Genomic DNA, 12,944 nt, shown 5'->3' on the forward strand with positions numbered 1-12,944 from the left:
AGTTTCAAAAAAGAGAACTTTCACATGCACGTATATTGTTGTGGTTGCACCCAGACCATAGATGTTTAAGTTTGCAAGATGTTGACAAAATTATTTATGCTAAGATGCCTCATCATTCGGAATTTGATCCATTGGATTACAAAACTGTTGTTGACTTTATGATACATAGGCCATGCGGCATTATCAAACCAAGTGTTGTGTGTATGGTAAAGAATTAATGTAGTAAACATTATTCGAAGAAGTTTCAACTTCAGACGATTCTACCTGAAGATAGAGTTCCTTCTTATAAAAGAAAAGATGAAGCAAATAGTATTTTGCTCGAAGCTAGAATTGGATTTCAAATTGAAAATCGCTATATTATTCCTTACTGTCAAAATTTATTAGTGAAATACTAGGCTCACATCAATGTTGAGATATATAACAAAGCGAGATCCATCAAATATCTATTTAAGTACTTGAGCGAAGGCTTTGATAGGATGAAAATTGCTATTCAAACCTGTAATGCAACAGATGCAGTGAATGTGCAAATAAGTTTCAGATTAGTTGACGAGATCAAGAACTATTTAGATTGTAGATACGTTACTGCACATGAAGCATGTTGGAGATTGTTTGGTTTTAAGTTATAGTATAGAGGCCCATCTGTTGAAAGGTTGCCCATTTTTTTTCTTAACCAACAGAGGATTTCTTTTCGAGATGATGACAATTTGTCATGAGTGTTGGGCATACCTCACATTCATGATACAAAATTCATGAAATGGATGGAAGCTAACCAATTGTATAAAAATGCACGATACTTGACTTATGCAGAGTTCCCTACGAAATGGGTATGGAAAGATAACTTAAAAGAATGGAAAATGAGAGAAGTAGGTAAATCTATTGGCAGAATTAGTTATATACATCTAGCAGTAGAGGAGCTATTCTTTCTAAGAATGTTGATTGATGTTGCTAGAGGACTCGTAGTTTTTAGGAACTGCAAACAGTGGATGGAATTATATATGACTCATTTCAAGCAACTTGTGCTGCATTAAGCTTACTTGGTGATGATAAAGAATGGGACGATGCTTTAACTCAAGCATTTTTGTGGGCTATGCCTTACCAATTGAGATAGCTTTTCACAACTATAATACTCTTCTGCCTAGTTACAAATTTGAGACAGCTTAAGTTAAAGCATTGGGAAGCGATGTTAGAAGATATTAGACATCAATTTCAAGCAACATTCCGATTGCAAAATTACATTATATACCAAACGATCAGATCCAAGATTATACATTGAGTGCTTTAGATTTATTGTTCAACAATAATTGTGCTTCATTAGCATAATATAGTCTTTGAACTCTAACAATGACTATCAACAATCAATCAATCGACAAGTTGTTGATGGAGGAATTAGATTATAATACTAAAGAACTCCATACTAAGCACGCAACATTGTTTAGTAAGCTAAATGATGAACAAAGAGAGATTTACCATGCAGTTTTGTAATTTGTTACTCAGAATGAACTTTTTTCTTTGTATACGGACATGGCAATACGGGAAAAACTTTTCGATGGAAAACTATTATATGTGCGCTCAGAGGTTGAACTACTCACTCAAGATTCAAAATGCCAATTGATGTTGATTCTTTATCTACATGTGAAATCAAGAAAGGCACGCAACTTGCTAAATTGCTTCAAAAGGTTGATCTCATTCTTTAGGATGAAGTGTCGATGATATATAGGAATTGTTTAGAAGCATTGCACAAAAGTTTTTAAGATATCATGTGTAACAAGGACAAAAGTGAAGAAGACAGAGCATTTGGAGGGAAAATAATTCTTCTTAAAGGTGATTTGAGACAAATTCTGCCTCTTATCCCATATGAGACTAAGCATGATATCATCATTGCTTCGATATGTAAATCACCTATTTGGGAACATTGTGTAATCTACACTCTTCGAACAAAATGAGATTATTGAGCCTAAGACCTGGTTAAACTTTGACTGTTGAAATCCAGGAATTTGTTGAATGGATTTTAAATATCGGTGACGGTTCTATTGAAGGGGTTCAGCTTGATGTTGATGAGGACACAACGATTATGAAAATCCTGAATGATCTATTAATCTCTTCGATGGATGATCTAATCAAGGCTACTTGCTCTGCTATGTATATTGATTTTGATTGAAATTTCAAAGATATATCATATCTACAACACAAAGCGGTAGTCACTCCACACAATGACACAATCGATATCATTAATCAATACATGCTTTCCCAACTACCAGGAGATATCAAAACTTAAGCTATGACTCAATCTCAAAAAGTTCAGCTAGCATTGAAGATGAGAATTTTTTATATCTTACTAAATTTTTGAATTCTATTTCATTAAATGGGATTCCAAATCATAAGCTTGAATTAAATGTCGGTGCTGCAATCATGTTATTAAGAAATATAAACCAAACATTAGGGCTATTTAATGGAACAAGATTGATTGTGACGCATTTAGCATCCCCGTGTAATCCAGGTTGAAATCATGACTCAGAACAATGTGAGTGACAAGGTCTTTGTTGCTAGAATAAATATGATTGCCAAGAATAACAAATGGCCATTTGTGATCACAAGGAAACAACTCCCTATTAGATTGTGTTATGCAATGGCAATAAATAAAGTTCAAGGACAAATCCTTGACACAGTCAGCTTATTTTTATTAAAACCAATATTTACTCATGCTCAATTATATGTTGCTTTATCCAGGGTGACAAGCAAACAAGGATTAAAAATATTGATACAAACTGAAAATAATTTTGCTCTTGACTATACTCAAAATGTTGTTTACAAAGAGATTTTACATTGTTTATCCTAAATAGATTTTTATTATATTCATTATTCTTTTATTATTCTAATAATTATCTTTTCCAGAATTTTGTACACATATGTACCTTCTAACTATATCATAATATTATTTCATATTCTTTGTCAACATTGTTATGGACATAGTTTTCAAATTTTCTAATTTTGTACTTTTTTTCTATGGTACTTTTTATCATTAATGTCAGTGACTCTTCTTGATTCAAAAATTTTATAATTGTCCTCTGTTAATCACTTTCTGCAAGTTTTGTTACTATAAATGTTTTCATCATAACGATATGTTGCTTTATCCAAGGCGACAAGCAGACAAGGATTAGAAATATTGATACAAACTAAAAATAATTTTGCTATTGATTATACTCAAAATGTTGTTTAGAAAGAGATTTTACATTGTTTATCCTAAATAGATTTTTATTATATTCATTATTCTTTTATTATTCCAATAATTATCTTTTCTAGAATTTTGTACACGTGTACTTTCTGACTATATCATAATATTATTTCATATTCTTCGTCAACGTTGTTATGGACATAGTTTTCAAAATTTCTAATTTTGTAATTTTCTTCGATGGTACTTCTTATCATTAATGTTAGTAACTCCTCTTAATTCAAAAATTTTGTAATTGTCCTCTGCCAATCACTTTCTTCATGTTTTGTTATTATAAATGTTTTCATCATAACAATATAGAACTTTATGTGACAAAGGTCTAACATTACTTTCTTATTTTTGACATAGTTGAGACCATATATGTAAAACCATATCAATATATCTTTTAGCTTCATATAGGCAAAAGAGGTAACAGTCTGAATTTTGTTGTTACAATTGCCAACAAAGATAATAGGACTTATTGCTTCAATATTTATGTTTTCTTTGTATCACTCCTTTGTACACAGAAAAGATTACTTCAATAGCAACAGGTATCACCAGTTTGAAAATGTAACCATCCACTTTGATGTTAGATTTTACAGTTGCTTCTGTCAATGTTTGCTGCTGTCGATTCTTCCACACTAATTGCTAATATGAAAATGTGTGTAAGATTTTACATATGCTTTTATCAATTGTCATTGTAATTAAAGCTAAATTATTATATAATGGAAAGATTTACATAGGTATTTATAATAGAACAAAATCTCTGCGTATTTGATTAAAAAGTTTATTTTAAGTATTTGAATAGTAGAAATAGTTAGACTATCACTATCTCTTTTTGTTTTCTTTTGAGGGGTTGCATGGATTGTCACTTTCTTTATCATCTAAGCCACTTTCGCAATTACTCTATGGCCTTTGCATGCGCAAGTTGTGTGTGTTCAACTAATACGATGGTTACAACATATTGGGGTTTATTGTTGATTTCTCACGTATGTGCACGTATCGTTAACAAGTAATATAGTAGAAAATAGAATTCGTTCCCATGGAAAATTGAATTAATTCCTACTTGCTATCTACTAAAATTATAACACCTTAATCTTATCCAAACAACCTAATTATTAAAAAGAAGAATTAAAACTAATAACTAAAACTAATCTAAAATTTATCAACAAAATTACTTTATAAAATTCGAGTGACTACCAGACCTAAGATTATGATATCCTTCAATACTTCATTTGATTATTGTCTCTCTCTTTTAACTTAGTTTAATGGATTAAGTTGCTCACCTAGAGTCCTAAATTATTTACAAGTCTCTTTTGAGTTTCTCATAAATATATCTCTCCCAATTAACTTGCTATATGCCTATGCAAATTAAATTCAAGAAAGACTTATTAAGTTTGTGCTTTAATCTTGGCTACGTATGGCTTATAGGTATATGTCTACCCTATATGCAAATGAAACCACTTAATCAACTAAGTGCATTCGATCGTACACTATTCTATTTAAGGTCTACCTAAATCTCATTCGTCAAAGTTTAACTTAGATTTTCAATTTAATCTAGTTAATGGCCAATCAACTAGAAACATTAAGAAAAAAAATAGAATAACCAACTTAAATCCATCAGACATAAGCAAAAGAGAGATAAATAAATTAGACTGCATATTAAGTTCAATCATAATCTTAGATAAATAATTTAGTTTCTCATCAAGTCATACATCATTATCAAATTAAGTTTAATCATCAAAACCAAAACCAAGAAAATAAAATAACAACAAAAAGATAAAAGGAACCTAAGAGTTGATATCTTGATCACCAAATCTTCTTGAATTTTTCAATTTCTTCTTTAGCTCTAATGAGACTTTTCTTTAATGATTTTGTGGCTTGATTTTCAACTCTCATTCTGATGTTTCGTTCCTTACTAAAAGTCCTCTAAAAGGTTATTTTTATAGGGTTTTGAAGTTAGGCCAAGTTAGGTGAAGAAATAAATCAGTTCCAACTAGGAATTCCTTATCAAACTATTTAAGGCGTGGCCTACTTCCACCAAGGCCGCGACCTCAATCAATTAATTAGTAGAAATTGTAATTGCCCTAGGACTGTTGCAATGCCTCAGTTTAGAAAAATTTTTTGACCACCTTATATACTGAACAGGGAAAAGTGGTAAACATGAAAGTTGTAGCTTTTTCTCTTAGATTTCCAGCAATATAAGAATCCTCTCATTTGGAGCTTTGTAGAAAGAGTTATTATTGAAATACCAAAATATGTGTAATGGAAGTCTACACCTCAAAATTGTTCTATTCATTATTAATTATATTCATTATATACATTTCCTTTTTATATTTTAGTTATATTCAGTATTAATATGAGTTTACTATTTTTGAAAATTTTATTTTTACTATTTATTTATCATTATGAATAACATCACTTTTCATAGCCCTATATATTTTAAAACAATACATTTCATTTATTCCTTCTTGTATTTATTATTGTCATTATTATTATATTATTATTATTATTTTGTTTCCTTTGTTTTTGTGTTTTGTTTGGTTAGTAATTACGTTAATACAATTTTCATTTGTTTAGGATTAGAAACATCGAGACTTAAAATTAAGACCTTCCGATCATATGGGTGGGGTCTTAATCAAAATCCCTAACCTAAGGAAATTCATTTGCAATTATGACTTCTCGCGTTTTGAATGGACATCCCATCATTGGTAATTCCAATAACATTTCCATTTATGATTAATTTTGTAACGACCCCTCCTCGGTCGCTACCAACGTCCGAGACCTCTAGGAAAGACCTCCCAAGTCCCAAACAAGCATTACTCAAAATGCTCGTTAGTTCACTATAGACGATCCCATTCCATATTGATACTAAAAACAATATACTCTCATACCATGATTTAAACCATAAACATAATAATCAATTCAAGCTTTAAACCATTTAATCACAAGTATATACATCTAAATTCACATTCTTCAATTATTTACTTATAACAAAATCAATATCCGTTTACAACTTAATAATAAAGTGCTACGACTCGACCTCTAACAGCGGAGCGACTCAGGATAAAATGCTATGAGATGCCTTTACCTATTTGCAGTGGACCATATACGTCGATGATTACACGTTAGGCTTATCTCTGTCTGCAAAAGGGAAAAAAAAAGAGGAGTGTGAGTCTCACAGACTCAGTGATCATCGGCTCCGTGAGCAAGGGATAGATGGGAAACAAACAATAAGGTTGAGATTTTGAATAATAAAACTTGCAAGAGTAGATAAAAATATTTAATTCAAACGGAGATTTGTGCCTTATATATATATAAGAAAATATCAAGAATCTCTTGTAAGTCGTAATCAACCATAATGTATATCAAATCAAGTAAGTAAACTTTTGTGCAGCGAGAAGGTTAATAACCATTTTCAAACTAAATTAGTAAAATATCATTTTAAACCTCATGTTCGTAAAAGATTTTTGCAGTCAAAATTATCCCATGTAATACTCAAATCAAATCAATAAAGTTGGGTAAGCTCCCACGAAATCAAATAGTAACCAGGTTTATACATAGTTCGCAAATTGCCTCTCACGCAAGGGTAAAATTCATATAATAGTAAAACTAGGGGGAGCTGCAGGAAATCGCATAATTTAGTTTTCACCATGCAAGGAATAAGAGTCTGAAAACCCAAAGAGATTTTTATCTCTAGTAGGAAATCAAATAAAATCTGTGGTCCTGATACCATGTAATAACCTCTCGGAGCCTCGCTCCACCGGATCTCACATGCCATGGCAGTCTTAACGATGTTGGCCGACATCAGAGAATCAAGCGATCGCAACCGTATAATCATCTGGTGGCCTGGCCACACATACATATATCACAAGTCGTGGTCCTCGCCATGCCTAACTGCCTGTCAGTGACCCAAAGGTCCTCTAGCTAGAGCTCACTTCTGCACGAGGGTCACACTTAACCGAAGTGACAACCGGCCTACTCTCGAATCTCTCGATTTTTAAAACTATTTTGAAATTGCGTTATGTCCTTAAAAGCTCGTCTCAAAATTATTTTCCAAAGCATTCAACACAGGGTATGATAAAATCTATCATTTTCTCAAAATATATTTATACATGAATTTCAAAACAATAATTTGCATGGCGAATAAGAAATATAACCATGAATGCACACTGCACAAATATAAGGCATAGATTTTGAGGCACAACAGTGCGAAGGGGTTGTTTCCTGATTTTCAAAACACTTTACATATAATTTATATATATATATTCAAAACAATTTTTAAAAATAATTTGCATTCACAATTTCTTAAAATTTCTACCAGCACATGCTATCCACAATTTTGCATCTAAAATAAAATATACGTGCATTTACACTATTATGGGAATTTTAAAATTGGCACCCCCTACTCACCTCAGAATAACGGGACATTACATCGCCATTAATTCGAAGATGTATCTACTTGTTCCTTCTTACTGGTCGCCCGTTATTTCCTTCAGCCTGCCACTACAATGTACCACCTTTACTTATTTCTCTTAAATATTGAAACCCACTTAATATATATATTATTTTATTTTATTATTATATATATATTTTCTTTTTATACCCCAATTACCTTTCCTTCAACCGATCTCTTTCTCACCTTTTTTGCTGCAGCCCTCATCCTTCCTCCTTCCTCCTTAACTCCCAATGCCGACAGCAAGCTTTTTACTTTCACTCTCACCATCAGTCACCATAACAGCCTAGCTTCCTCTCTTTTTTCCTTCCCAAAAATCCAGCAGCACAAGGTCTCTCTTTCCTCTAAAAAATCGATAGCACAAGGCCTCTCGTTCCTCTCTCAAAAATCAGCTCCTTTCCTCCTTTTATTTTGCTCCATAAATGGCTTCCTCTTTTCTCTATTTCTCCCCTCAAAACCGGCTACAACCATCCAAGGAATTCTCTCCTCAAATTGGCTGCAACCACCCAAAAACTTCTCCCTTCAACTAGCGACACCTCCTCCTTTTTCTCTCACATTTTGGCTCTTTCTCCCTTTCTTTGTTGTTTTTTTTTTAAATGGCTGATGATAAAATGAAAAAGACAAAGAAAGGTTATACTTGATATGGCTTCATGGTGGGGCCGACAATGATAAGTTTCTTGTCAATGTTCCCCCACTCATTTTTCCTTTTTTCTTCTTTCTTTCTTTTTAAAGTTTGGCTACTCTTCCTTTAAATGGCTTTGATTTTCTCTCTTTCATCTCTTGTATATCACTTAACCGGCCCCTCTTTTTTTTTGTTCCTTCTCCTTTGTGTCCTTAAGCCGGCCCCTACCATCATTTAACTTAAAAAAATATTTTATTTTGGCCTCCGTATCTGACACATGGGCGGCTGCCCATGTGATCTCTTATAATAATTTTTTATTATTATTGTTAATATTTATTTTATTCCCTTTAATTATTAAAATTTACATGTAAATCCTCAATTTCATTTTATTTACTACACAACCCTTCAACTTTCGTACTTTAAAATTCGATCTTTCTTATGCATTTAAAAATTCTAATTTCTATCTATCTCTCTTTTTTTACACGCGTACAACCAGAATATCAAAATTGCGCTTCAACGTAGTGTCACCATAATATTTTAAATATTTACTTACCCAAGCTAACTCGATTTAATAAAATCACGTGGGCACAATTATCGTCATTTTTTTTCGAAATTCTTTCTTATTTCTTCTCCCCCACTTAGATTAGTCATATAATCCTTTTCATGACTAATTCCAATAATAGATAAAATATTAATATTTTATTATTATTTTATTCATAAAATAATATTTTATTTCAAAATATTCTTTTCACCTGTAACCATTTTTTGACTCTTAATTTACATCAAGTGACTCTTCGTTTTATCGATAGGGTCTTATTGATGGTTAAATGAGAGTACGGAGTGTTACAATCTCCCCCACTTAAAATGAATTTGTCCTCGAATTCAATTCAACGTACGGTGAATAATCAGAATTCTAAAATTCTTCTACATCACTTTTGTCAGATATTCTTTATATAGGATCTCGGTTTATGAATTTTATCAATTTCCAATCTTTATAGAAAACTCGACAATGTCATAATACATTTAATTATAAATACCACACTGCTTGAATTAAATCAATATTATTATTCATCTTATAAAGAGAAATTAAATATATCATTAATCCCAGTCACATCTCAATCAAATCATTCTTAAATCATCGATTATGCATGTTTACATAACCATCCATAATTCCTCTACTTTGATCTTTTATCAAACCTTCCGACATTCGAGCATTTATTCAACCATTGACTACGGGTCTAACTTGTCAACCAATCTCTATTTCAGTTTACATACTTCCATACAATTTCCATTCGAGCATTTCATAATACGTAAGGATCAAGACATGCTTTATTTATTTCAGATATATTGAACATCATGGATGATTCAAATCTAATAACCATTAGTAACCATATTCCCAAAAACAAAACTCCAGTACTTTCATGATCGAGTGCTCACTAGATAATGTCAACTTATACCACAAGGCATTTCAATAATTAACGATATTCTTGTATATATATCTTTATAGTCTTAATCAATCTCTTTAATCAATAGCTCAACCACTTAAAAATTAAATTGCTCAAAATTTTCCTTTAAAGTTCTTTTCCAAATCTCGTCTTACTAATCATCTTTATATCTCCAATGTCATAGCTAATTTGTTCGTCATCAGCCACATACAACATATCTAACTTGAAATCCCTCAAATTTACTCCAAATGCCAAATCTCATGGCTTCATTAATTGATCAATCTAAAGATGGAATTAGGCATTTATCTTTCCTTAAGTGCACCTTAAAATCAAGGAATCATTTACTAAGACCTTTCCGAAATTAACTTCTTTTAGTCCTATTACCTCAAAAATTAAATCCATAATTATTCATTCTCCATCATGGGCTTTATGCCAAACAAGTAGATTTTAAACTTTTCTTACATGAATTCAAATGCACAACTCTCATGCATAAGTTATAAATTTTTCCCCAAATCTTCATATATGAAAACTATATATTGGAGTTGTACAAAAACTCATACATTGTTTTCCATTGCCTTTTAGGACACTAAATTCATGGCATACTTTTCTATTTGTATACTTCATAATAGCCTAACAAAGTCTAGCTTACAATTAAGCTAGTTCATATGCCAAGCCTGTAAAACCCAACCCTATAAATACATGTCATGACATACATGCACTGAGTAGCATGTTATTATGCTAGGAAAGCACATAAGAAAAGACGAAACCCGATATCGTACCTAACGGTACACTTGAGTTGATTTAACCTCGAACTAGTTCAAATAGGAATTGTAGGATGAAATTTAATATTTTATAGTCCAGGAATGAAAAAAATGATTGTTCGGAGTTCGAGGGTTCATTTGGGGTAAAATTGGAAATTTTGATGTTCAAGGGCAAAATCGTCATTTTGCCACCTAAGATAATAATTTGATCATGGAGTGAAATTTTTGACCAAGATTAACTATTTGGAGTATAATTTAATGATAGGAAGTGAAAAAGTTTAATTCTGGTGATTTTTGGAGTGTAGGGGCAAAATCGTAATTTTGCCACCCACGGACAAAATTTGAGATTTTGAGAGAATTTAGATCAAATTTGACAAATTGGAGAATGGTATGAGTATAAGGGATGAAAAATATGTCTATGGGCAATTTTTCAATTTTTGGGGCAAAAATGTAATTTTTGACTTTTACGGGGGCAAAAGTGTAAATTTCAAAAATTACTCCACCGAGACTTTGGATGAGTCTGAGAATTTTATCTAAGCTATGGATATGTGGGACAAGTGTATGGTGAAAATTTGGAAACAAATGGATGAAATTTTAAAAATGGGCCAATGGGAAAGTGACACGTGGCATTTTTTTAATGAAATAATATTATTTTAATGAAAAGTCAGCCCATTTAAACCCCATTTTAAGTGCTGGCCGGCCATAAGGAAGAACAAGAGAGGAAATAGAGAGGAAAGGAAGAAAAAAAGAAAAACCAAAGAGAAACAAGAAAATTCAAAGGGAAATTCGCGGTTTTCGACCGTTTACGCGTCTAACGGTAAGATTTTTCGATTTTAGCTTGATTTCTACCTTTCCTATGCCTTTATTTCCATTTAGCATGCTTGAGGAGAGAGATCAAAAAGTGATATCAAGGGCTGGACGAAATTCTAGGGGAGAGAAATTGAAATTTTTAGGTTTTGATTTTTAGTTAAATTGATAGTTTTAGTTAGTTAAATGTGTTTAGAAATTAAATTGGGCAAGAAATCATTAAATTTTCACAATACCCACTCTTGGCTGGATGCTCAATGCTGTACAATGATGATGAATTGATTTTATTCTAAGGAAAATGAAGAGAAAATGATGAAAAACGATTAAACGTGATAGAAAAACAAAGTAGAAAATTAACCGAGTTAATGTCCCATTTTTGGCCGAATTTTCCAAGGAAGGGAGTGAGCTGATTTTGTTGTTTTTAGAAGGTTATTGGCTGATATTTAATGGTTAGAAATGTTGGAGAGAGAATGGGATGATTTAGAGCTAAAATGGAGCGCGTTAGCAATTTATCGGGCAAAGTGCCAAAAATAGGTTAATACCGCGTTTAAGCCGTTTTAGGCTATTGCATTTCATACCATGCATTAGTATAGGATTTAAGTTAATTATATAGTGATTTAGCATCAATGTGATGAATTGTGTAAATTTTTGTAATGTGTCTAGGAGGAGAGCCTTCCGGAAAAGGCAAAGAAGTCGTACCCGACGAGTAGTGATCGGGGCGCTTAGAAAGCTTTTAGTTTGTACAAACGGTGAGTAAACTTATTATTATTGTAAATTATCTAGAGTTTATTTTTAAATGCCCTTTATGTATTTTATGAAATGAAAACGAGATTAAAACGGGATTTTTGATGTTTTAGGAATAAATGTGACAAATAAAAATATATTGTATTGATTATGAAATTGAGTAATTGGAGGCTGCAAATTGACTTGAAAAATATATATTTTCCTAGGAATGGCTTATGAGAAATGAGTATATGTGGCTATATTTTGTGAGTGCATTGGGAAATTTATGTAAGTTGTTTTTACTATGCAGGCTGGATAAATAAATAAAAGCCACGTTATACTGTCGAAATTTTATTAAAATTGGTGGGTTAGTCACTGCAGTGACGGGTTTCCGTGGACTGCCTATTAGAGGGGCACGGTAAACCCAGTTATATAGTTACTCCGGTTGTAGAGGCGAGGAGGGTAACTCCTGGGGTAGTATTAGAGCTCACTTCACGTCGAACCCCCACGTGAATGTGTAACTCGGCCAACGCCAAGGAACGGCTGGTTTTAAAAATAAAAATGTGTTTCACGTGTGAATATTTTAACACCCTTGGCGGACTCGGTTAGATGCCTCGGCCAAGGTATCCCCGAGGATTAGTTTTGGCTTGAGCCTTGTTTTAATAAAAGACATAAGCCTTAACAACTGTTTTGGTAAATTACAAATATTTTATGGTTTAAGAAATAAATTGAAAACATTATGAAATGGGTTGAAATTTGTTGTTTAAACTTGCCTCCATTTTACTCGCCTTTAGATATTTATGATAATGTCTGTTTACTCATTGGGATTGCAAAATCTCACCCAACTCCTTTCCACCCATTTCAGGTTCAGTATAGACTGTAGATAGCTGATCTCATCGAGGACTACCATTGGATCTGCATT

This window comes from Theobroma cacao, chromosome 4 (genome assembly GCF_000208745.1).
Source record: "Theobroma cacao cultivar B97-61/B2 chromosome 4, Criollo_cocoa_genome_V2, whole genome shotgun sequence".
In the NCBI taxonomy this organism is placed as follows: Eukaryota; Viridiplantae; Streptophyta; class Magnoliopsida; order Malvales; family Malvaceae; genus Theobroma; species Theobroma cacao.